Source organism: Leptodactylus fuscus, chromosome 5 (assembly GCF_031893055.1).
Source record: "Leptodactylus fuscus isolate aLepFus1 chromosome 5, aLepFus1.hap2, whole genome shotgun sequence".
Lineage (NCBI taxonomy): Eukaryota > Metazoa > Chordata > Amphibia > Anura > Leptodactylidae > Leptodactylus > Leptodactylus fuscus.
This window is the reverse complement of record NC_134269.1, coordinates 174,932,798-174,943,311: the sequence shown is the minus strand read 5'-3', so window position 1 is coordinate 174,943,311 and position 10,514 is coordinate 174,932,798.

Sequence of the window (10,514 nt, the reverse complement as noted above, 5' to 3'; positions counted from 1 at the left end):
GATATTTGGACAGTGACACAAGTTTTGACATTTAAGCCGTTTACTAAAACATATACAAGATACAGTTCATATAACCAATATAAGCTTAAAGCGCAGACTTGGCTTTGATTTGAGGGTATTTACATCCTAATTGGAGGATGGGCTTAGGAATTACAGCTCTGTAATATGTAATAAGCTGCTTATTTTTCAAGGGATCATAAGTAATTGCATAATAAGCATAGCATAATAATAAGCATATTGGACAATTATCTCAAAAGCTATTCTATGGGTTGTATGAGCTATCTATCATCAATTAAACCAGTAAAAGGTCTGCAGTTGATACCAGGTCTGGCATTTGCATTTGGAAGCTGTTGCTGTGAACCCACAACATTATGTCAAAGGGGCGCTCAATAGAATAAAAAAAAAAAAAAAAAACATCATTAGGCAAAAATGTTAGGAGTGGCCAAGTCAATAGTTTAGCACATTCAGATGAAAAAAAGGATGCACTAGATCAGGAACTCCAAAGGCCTGGTCATCCACGAAATATAGCAGTGGTGGATTATAACAGAGTCCTGTCCATGGTGAAGAAAACCACCCTAACAACATCAATGCAAATGAAGGAATTAGCTGTATCAGCATCTTCAGTACCCTTTAGCTTTACAGTTGGGTGAGGAAGCTGGAGCCATAGAGGAAATTTGGAAGCAGAAAATTTATAGAAAGCAGTTCTCCTCTTGTATCCACTACGGAGAAGATGAATACTTGGGTAGAGTGTTTTATAGGAAGCATTTCTATTGTTACACTGCTGCCCATCATTGCTGGTAGGTGGTTAAGGCACACCCATGTTCAGTGTGAGTGCAGATTAGCTTCATAGTAGCCTATGCTATAGAGATGTGGAGAGTGATCGGGGGCTCACACTTCTGTCTTCTGCCGCTCTGTGTGCTCAGATTAGCTGCTGTGTATAAGCAGACCCTTAGCCCCGGAGTCAGCCCATATTTAGATGATTTCTCTTATGGCAAAGCTAGAATAATTATAAACTACATCAACTGAACCACCAGTGCAAAAAATAATATTAGAAGATCATTGACACAAAATACCAGATTTTAATGTGCCCCGCGGCAGAAGTACCCAAGTAAATGCACTAGGCTTGTGAATACCTAGTATAGAAAATAGATGGCTTACTTCAGATTTGTCATATGCAGCTCTGTCTATTGTCAGCCAGACCTTGCAGAGTCATTAGTATGAAGGAATATGCAATATACCGCCTCATGTTACCACGTAGTTTTGATCACTATATATGGACGAAAACCTACATGGACAGGAATTTAGTTTAGTCATCAGATGTTAATGAGACATTTTTAACTCTAAGAAATATATTTAAATGGGAAGTCTCTGAATCCATATGCAAAGAATTTCCGTGGAATTTTTATCATATAATAATCTATCATTAATATAATTTCCAATTGCATAATGAAAACAATGACAGGTTGGTTGAAGTTGATGGATGTAAACGTTATGGCCCAAAGTAGACACCTCTCAAAATGAAAGTGTTTCATCTACATCAACCACCAACAGGAGCATAGAAATAAGTGCAGACCATGCAACCTATACAAAGAACAACTGAAAGATTCAAGGACACTGAAAAGGTCTATGAAGGTGAGTCATGAAAATTATTATGCCACAAATCAGGGCTGGCTCCAGGTTTGGGCAACAGAGCCTATGTGGGCCCCTTTTGGAGTAACCCATGCACACCGCAGCAATAAACAACCGAAATTGGGTGGCTTTTTTTTTGCTGAGATGGACCTACTGGTGTGGCCTGTAATACAGTATGTTCCATACAAGTAGATAGAACCTGTTCAGACATCAGAAAGTAAAGAGGAATTTTAGGAAGACATCTGCCCCGGATTCTTCTTTATTTTCTGCCCCCCCCAACTCACGGTGGTGGATACAGAGCATCAGCAGGCCCTTGTGGCTTTCCACCGCCAATTAGGCCCAAATAAATGGGTCTAACCAGTGCGGAGTCTCAAGCTGTGGCCTCCGAATCAGCTGCAGAATCCGCGGCAAGATCCAGCGGGACACTTTTTTTTTTTCACTAATCGTTTTCAATGGGAGTCAGAATGAGAGAAGAATCAGCTGTTTGAGTGAACCATGGTATATGTGTAAGTGCCGTGACCCCTTCTCTGTTTACATAGTGTCATACATCTCCTAGTGAACATGTAATGTAACTACAGCCTCGTCCTATACACGTCTATGTGACAAGACTGGAATTACATCACATGGTCACTATAAGATAAGATAGGATAAAATAATCCTTTAACAGTCCCACAGTAGGGAAATTTCAGTGTGTTATAGCAGCATAGTAATTCAGATACAAGGTAATAAAACAGTAATATATTACAGAAGTAGACACCCATAGACTAAGAAAAATAAGATATACTAGGAGTAAGGAGTAAGTAAGAGACGAAAGAAAGAAGAATTTAGGGTCACTTAGTTCTCTGTGCGGAGTGATCATCGCTTGGTCTGATGTAGATTATGTAGCCTGATCGCGGTTGGGAGGAAGGACCTACTATAATGCTCCTTCTCACACTTGGGGTGGAGCAGTCGGTTACTCACAGTGCTGCCAAGTGCCGTCAAGGTCTCATACATGGGATGCGATTTATTCTCCCACATGGATCTCACCACAGACAGTATCCTTCTGTCACCCACCACCTGTACTGGGTCCAGGGGGCTCCCCAGGACAGAGCTGGCCCTTCTGATCAGTCTGTCAAGTCTGTTTCTGTCCCTGGTTGATATACTGCTCCCCCAGCAGGCCACACCGAAAAAGATGGCTGATGCTACCACAGAGATGAAAAAGGCCCTAAGAATTGGCCCCTGGACTCCAAAGGCCCTCAGCCTCCTGAGCAGGTAGAGCCTGTTGTGACCCTTTCACAGCACTTCCATGTGATCAGCCCAGTCCAGTTTATTATTGAGGAGCACACCCAGGTACTTATAGGTCTTGACTATCTCAATGAAAGTCCCTTGGATCTCCACTGGGGTCGGAGTAATTCTCTGTTTACTAAAGTCCACCACCATCTCCTTGGTCTTCCCAGCATTAATCCTGAGGTGGTCAACAAAGTTCTGGTTTAAGTCTCTGTATTCCCTATCGTCACCATCAGTAATAAGGCCGACTATAGCAGAGCCATCGGAGTACTTCTGTAAGTAACAGCTGGATGAGTTGTGCCTAAAGTCAGCAGTGTACAGTGTGAAGAGAAATGGGGCAAGAACTGTACCTTGTGGTGCCCCCGTACTACAGATCACAGTGTCCGACACACAGTCCCGGGCTCTCAAGTATTGAGGTTGGTTTGTGAGGTAGTCTAGGATCCAGTTGGACAGGTGGTGGGCCACTCCAACAAGGTTCAGCTTGTCCCTCAGTAGCCCTGGCTGAATGTTGTTGAACGCACTGGAGAAATTGAAGACAGTGAACATAAACAGACAGTGCGTGATACAAACCTGTGCCATGGCCCCTTCATATACAGTAGCTAGTCAGTGGGGAGTCACTGATCTCTTGTTGACGTTCTATTCTGAGGACACATCATCTAATGTTCCCCAAAATGTTTCTAAATTAAAGTACAACTCGTCACGCTAAGAATAAGCCCTCGCTTAGTGACGTCAGCAGAAAAATAAAAAAGTTATGAATTTTAGAAAGCAGGGAAGGAAAATATAAAAGTTGCTGAGCATTAACGTAAAAACTTAAAGGGTTAAAATGTGCCTTTTTTTTTTTTTAAAGCAAAAAAGGGGCAAAGTAAACATAGTGTATTAGGGCACATCATGTGCACAACATTTCACAAGGAGATGCATCTACATCATATATAGACACTATAGTAAAACTAGTCTAAGAAGAGGGGCACCCGAGAAAAATATGGCCAAAAAAGGGGCAGATGATGAATAATCCCCATTGAATTCAATAAATCCAAGACTGTTTGAAAAGCAGATATTAGTCTTGATTTATTTATTTATTTTTTAATTCTCTGGTGGGATTTGTTGTTGAATGAATGTTACTTGGTTACGCTTTCCAGAAGTACCACTTATAAATCCTGTTACTCGAGGTCAGGATTAATGACATTTCTGGCTGCCATTTTAGGTAAGGCATGATGCAGGGCAATTTAGATAAAGTAAATAAAGCATGCATCTTCTATGGGCGCTGCCAAACCCTTAACAAACTATCACACATGCAAACATTTCAGACTATCCTTGTCTTTGTTTTGTAACGTCTTAAACCAAGATTATATGCAATAAGAAGTCCTTTCAAGAGCAGAAATAAATGGTCACAGCTTGAAGGGTTCAATGGAAAATGAGGTTCAGGGATGACATTATGTTAAATTCAGTAATATTACAGGACCCTCTGAAAGCAGCAATTAATTGGTTCGGTTCTCTGTAGCTTTAGATATCGCTATAAGACCACTTTCACACAGTCAGTATTTGCTTTGTATTTTGCATCTGTATTTGTAAGCTAAAACCAGGCACAGGTCTGATATACAGACGTAGTGGAGATCTTTCTATTATACTTTTTCTTGGTGTATGTTCTACACAGTGGCGTAACTAGGAATGGCGGGGCCCCGTGGCCAACTTTAGACATGCCCCCCCCCCCCCCGATGACCTCGACCGACCCCCTCCTATGCATTCCTGTGCGCTCTATTATGCCCCATAGTGGCCCTTGCACACAGTATTATGTCCCATAGTGGCCCCTGCACACAGTACTATCCCCCATAGTGGCCCCTGCACACAGTATTATCCCCCATAGTGGCCCCTGCACACAGTATTATGTCCCATAGTGGCCCCTGCACAAAGTATTATGTCCCATAGTGGCCCCTGCACACAGTATTATGTCCCATAGTGGCCCCTGCACACAGTATTATCCCCCATAGTGGACACCTATAAACAATTATTAAACTCTGGGGTCTTTTCAGGCTTTTCAGCCTCCCCCCTCTCCTTCTGTCTCTACCCCCCTCCCCTCATAGATTGTAAGCCCTCGCGGGCAGGGCCCTCTGCCCCACTGTGCCAGCCGATCACTGTTAGTATGATATGTACCTGTATATTTTGTGTATTGTATGTAACCCCCAAATGTAAAGCACCATGGAATTAATGGTGCTATATAAATAAACAATAATAATAATAATAATAATAGTAATAGTATAATAATCAGAGACCCAGGGGAATAAAAACATAAAAAACTACTGTTTCTTACCTGTCCCCTGGCTCCTACGCTGTCTTCTCTGCTGCTGTCCTTCTTCAATGACGTCGGACGTCACATGACCCGGGACGCAGGCCGGGTTCATGTGACGTCAGACAAGTAGGAAGGAGGCCTGGCAGGATTGTGGAGAGGTAAGTAACAGTGTTTTTTATGTTTCTTATGTTAGAGTCAAATCCTCCATCTTTGTATTTTGTCAGTCATCTTGTAACCTTTCACACATAAACTGTATAAGTAAGTCGCAGCTGGCTATTTGTATATCTTATCTTCATGGTATATGGAGGTCACTGAGACTCATTTAGCACCAACATGACATCTTATCTCTGTTTCCATGATATATGCATATAGACATAGTGTAAGCTGTTAGTTCACACATAAGTGTTTTTGAAACTTTCTTTGTTTAAGAACAAAGTACAAAGTCCATTAAGCTGTAATGATATGCAAATTACATGAGGCCTCAGCCAATAGTCATGTGCCAGGTTTATCTTATAACCAATCATTTTATGCCAACCATGTTAGAATAGTCCAACCTGCTCTTGACTGTATTGTATTTAAACCACCTTTGTGCACCATTAAATTAGAATCCACCTTGATACACCAAACACCATGTGTCTTCGTGATTCTCCAGGTCAAAGATCGGCTGTAGCCAATCTTGGCCTGTTAATTAATTTTCCTTTACAGACAGCATATCTCTGGGGTATTATGATTCCCCCGACAGAACCTGACGCCCATCGTGGGGCATCGATAATCGTTTAATGTGCAGCCGATAGTGTACTGATCCACTCACCAACCGATTTGGAGACGGGCCCGGAGGACCTCAGATGAATAAAACGGCGCTGTAACGGTAAGTCCTTTTCTTGCCAAATAACTAATCTGAGTTCCTACGTGTCCCGGATCCTGTGTGTCGGTGAGTGAAGATTAGTGCTGCATATGTTATAACAATCGATGCCATATTATATAGTGTGCAAGAACCTGAATAGTATGTTGTCTGTAGTGGGGTGGGAAATGTTATACCTCATTCTTTGTCTACTGTCCATGCTGTCATTTGGTTGTTACATCTGTTATAGATTGTAAAAAGCGGTGCAGAAGAGAGAGTTATTCTTCATCCTTAATCCCTAGAGTTGCGAGAGTGGAAGTACTGAGTGATTGAAAAGTCCTTGTTTTGGACACTAAGGACTGAGTAGAATCTGAGTAAGTACATGCAATGATTCAGGGGTGTTCGATAGAGGGACACAGACAAAGTGGAGTCTGTGGAAACCAAATGAGGGTTTTGCCCTGAGCACTACGCCAGAACATGCACATTAGAGATTAGTTCAATGAAAACAGAGTGACTGTTTGGGAGGTCCCACTAGGTGAGTCAAAAGTGACCCTCTATTGTCTTAATTGCCCTAGAGGAGTGGGATGCTCACGGCTGACTGGCCATCAGCTATTATGGGGGAGGGACCCTCTGAGGTAGGGTATACCCCCATATGAACTAATAGGAATGGGAGAGAGAGAAGAAGATGCTGCTCAAGAAAAAAAAAAAAAAAAAGAGCAGGAGTTACCAATGGAGAATAGGCAGGACAGATACAGGGATAGAGGGTAACCAGGAAGTGTTTTAATTGTGGAAACCAGGGACACTTGGCTAGAGATTGCTGGTGTCCTAAGCGAAGGACAAAGGCTTTGAGCGTAAGGAAATGTATAGTGAGCATCCATTGACAGTCCAGCTAAAGGGTTAATGTGCTTGGCACATAGCATTGTGTTGTTAGTTTGTTGGTTAGTGGAAAGTGGAAACATGATATGTTTTGTGGTGAGGATACTGCAGGTTAAGTGTAGGTATGTGTATACACATATGTGTGTATATAGGCTTGGGGGTGGACATTAAGTTATTTCTAGAATGTCTATAGTGTCCTTTTATTCAGGAAAGGTTTCCCATTTTGAGAATGCTCCCCTCATGGTAATGTTTTTAAAAATTGGATAAATGGCATAAATATGAGATCAACATTATTATGTTTATTTTATAGTAATATGCAAATTGGTAAGAAGATGAAGGCAACTATATACATGTTTTGGTTTGTTTTCTCCTCAATATTTAGCTGTGCAGGAATTATAACTAACTCTGTGCCTATTTGTAGGAATAAGCCGTCCCAAGACAATAAGTGATATCACGGTACAAAATATATGAATATTTTTTTATTTTAGTTCAGACAAGTTCTTTTTGATTTAATTGACATTTGTTTTGTTCTGTCTGGAGCTCCAGTGTGACGTTGCATGTTTGTATGGAAGGTTCAGAAAAGTGAATGGGCCCATATATGTGTGTCAGTTATATGTACATGTTACATGTGTCTGCTATGTGTACATGTTCTGTTTGTCCATGTCTGTATTGTTACATTTTCAGTCTCCACAGCAAGCAGATATTGAATGCTGATAACCACAGAGGGTGGTGACAAGTAGATATGAAAGGGAGGCATAAAAGTTCTTTCCATTGTTGAATATATATGTGTGTTCTGGTGTAAATGAGATGTACTTGATATACCATGTACATGTATTATGTACTCAGTGTGTATTGGTGCGTATGTGTATCAAATATATCACATGGGCTTTACACTTGTAACATAAATATTTGTTATGGGTTTATACTATAAATCCATGAATGTTAACAATCGGGATTTATTGTGTGAAAAAGTTATTCAGATGTTCCTTCTGATATGGGATTAGGCCCCATAGGGGTAGGCAATACATGTGAACTATCTTGCCACAAGGGGCACAGAACGCCCCTAATATGTACACGCAGGTAAAGATAAATTGCAGTTCTACAAAGTTAAAGTGGTGTTTCTGGGTCATTGTTTGCTACAAGGTGTTAGATAGCTGTGTAAGTAGATCAGAAGTCACTCACATATCTGCTCTGTAATTTAAGGCTTCCGCCTTCTCTGCTGATATATGTTGAGTATTTACTTACCTTAATGAATTTTTGGAGTGTTTAGAAGTTTTAGAGAACTGAATTTACTTGGGATTGTATAAATAAGTCTGCTGGGATATGTAGTACTACAGCTATGACAAGTGTGGGGAGAGTCAGCGCAGCTGCTTCCATGATAAGACACGGTTTACAAGGGGTGATAAATCTTGCATTGGAAACAAAGATGGCTGGACATCTCAGACTGCAGTGTGTCTTATTTATGTCTTGTAATGTAAAGCTTTGCATTCTGTGCTGCACTACAAGTCCCTTCTAACCTGTTAACAATAGTTTCAGGGGAGGAGTAAGGAGAGTCAGATAACTTAAAATTAATTTTACTTTTGCTGATTTGGTTATGTAAATGATGAATCTATTGTTAACTCTGATGAGAATTCTTTTGTTTTAGATGATTCTCGATTTGGGAATGATGGTGGATTCTGCACCAGATATGTCATGGTCACTGAATATGAGGTAAACCAAGGGTAAAACCAAGCACAAGTAGAACCATTATGGAACTGTATGGGTCTCAGCTCATGAAGCTGAACTAGAAGCCATCACTGAGACAGGGTACAATGTCTGAGGGTAGGTGTTTGATATAGTGGGACTATGGTCCAATCTGGAGAGCGAGAGCTTTCTGTAGGGTCAATGTTAAGCTTAAAAGGATTTCCATGCTGTTCAGGTAGTGATGCTGCCACCCCCACATAGGTGGGTATAGTCAAAAGTCAGGACACACACTAAGGCTGATACGAAGGAAAGTAGAGGTAACTTGTGGGTAGACACTGCCACTAACCCAGTTGCAGAGGCCTAGGGGATATGCCTTACTGATAATTGGTCACTATACTCGACCCAAACCCCCCTTTTAGCTCTCTTTTCAGGTTTTACAACACTGAGGCACCAAAAATGGTCCAGGACTACAGTAAAAGAGGATGTACAAGTCCTGATCTCCGGTGGTAAGAGAATATATTTACTGAGTGCATTGTCCCCACTGATGGCATAAAGCAGTGTTTAGAAGTAGCCATGTGTGACCTGGTGAGCAGAGGATGGGCGGCTGCAGGATTTAACATCACTACAGACACTGCATGGCATGTGTTAAATGCAAAGTAGGCCAAAAAGTGAAAAGTTTCTCAGAGCCAGGCCCAGAGCCCTTGTACCCGTTCCAGAGATTGCAGGTTAACTATATGCAGTTACTAAAGGTGAGATGGTATAAGTACGTGCTTGTGTGTATAGTTATCTATCTTCAGAAAAGTCTGAGGCATATCTGGTGAAGAAAGCCATCACAAACGGGGCTGCAGATAGATGGCTACTGAAGATGTAGTGTGTCACTTGTATTGGTATTTTCTGTAAGGTACCCTCCTAAGAGAAGAATTGGCTTTAGCCCATGTCAAACTTTCTTTGGGGGTTGTATTCTTGGCAACTCCTACAGATGTGGTATGGTGTACTGACTGACTATGTGATGTATTGGCAAAAACATTTGACTAATGTATAGTTTTGAGTTTTCTCTCCTTCTCAGATTTTAAGTTAGTGGGCGGGACCTATTCATTTGAACCAAGAGATTGATGGTGATAAAGAGACACGTGAGAAAAACCTTGGAACCAAGATTTGATGGTCCATTCCAAATGCTGATGATAACCAGTACTTCTGTGAAATTTGAAGGAGAGCCTAATTGTATCCATGCTTCATATTGCAAGAAAGTATCTACACACAAAGCGATGAAGATTCTCATGATAATGCTGTTACAGATGGTCCTGACGATAAGCCTGCATAGAACATTTAACAATGAAGTGGGACAATAAGTTTCTTAAACATCATATGATTTTGATCGAAGATCTGAATGTGTCAGATTGTAGGATATGTCCTCATAACCCCATATTAGCCTAAGTCATGTCATATATAGCTGTTTCTTTGACGCAACAGGAAATGTTTGAGGTATATAGTTAAGAAGATACCACCTCATATTTTAGGAACAATACATAGTATAAACAAGTAAATATCAGCAAGTTGTAGTAAAAATCTTATCTTCATTTTGTTTGTTTAATACAAAACATATACAAAAGGATGAGCAGACCAAGATATAAAAGGCCAGAACTATGATTGAGATTAGGTTAGAATACAGGAACATATGAGGGGAATCTGGTAAAGTCCGGCAGTAGACATTAGGTCACTGAAGTACCTAAATATGAATTCCTGTATTCAACCATCTCAAAATGGGGGAATGTTAGAGTCAAATCCTCCATCTTTGTATTTTGTCAGTTATCTTGTAACCTTTCACACATAAACTGTATAAGTAAGTCGCAGCTGGCTATTTGTATATCTTATCTTCATGGTATATGGAGGTCACTGAGACTCATTTAGCACCAACATGACATCTTATCTCTGTTT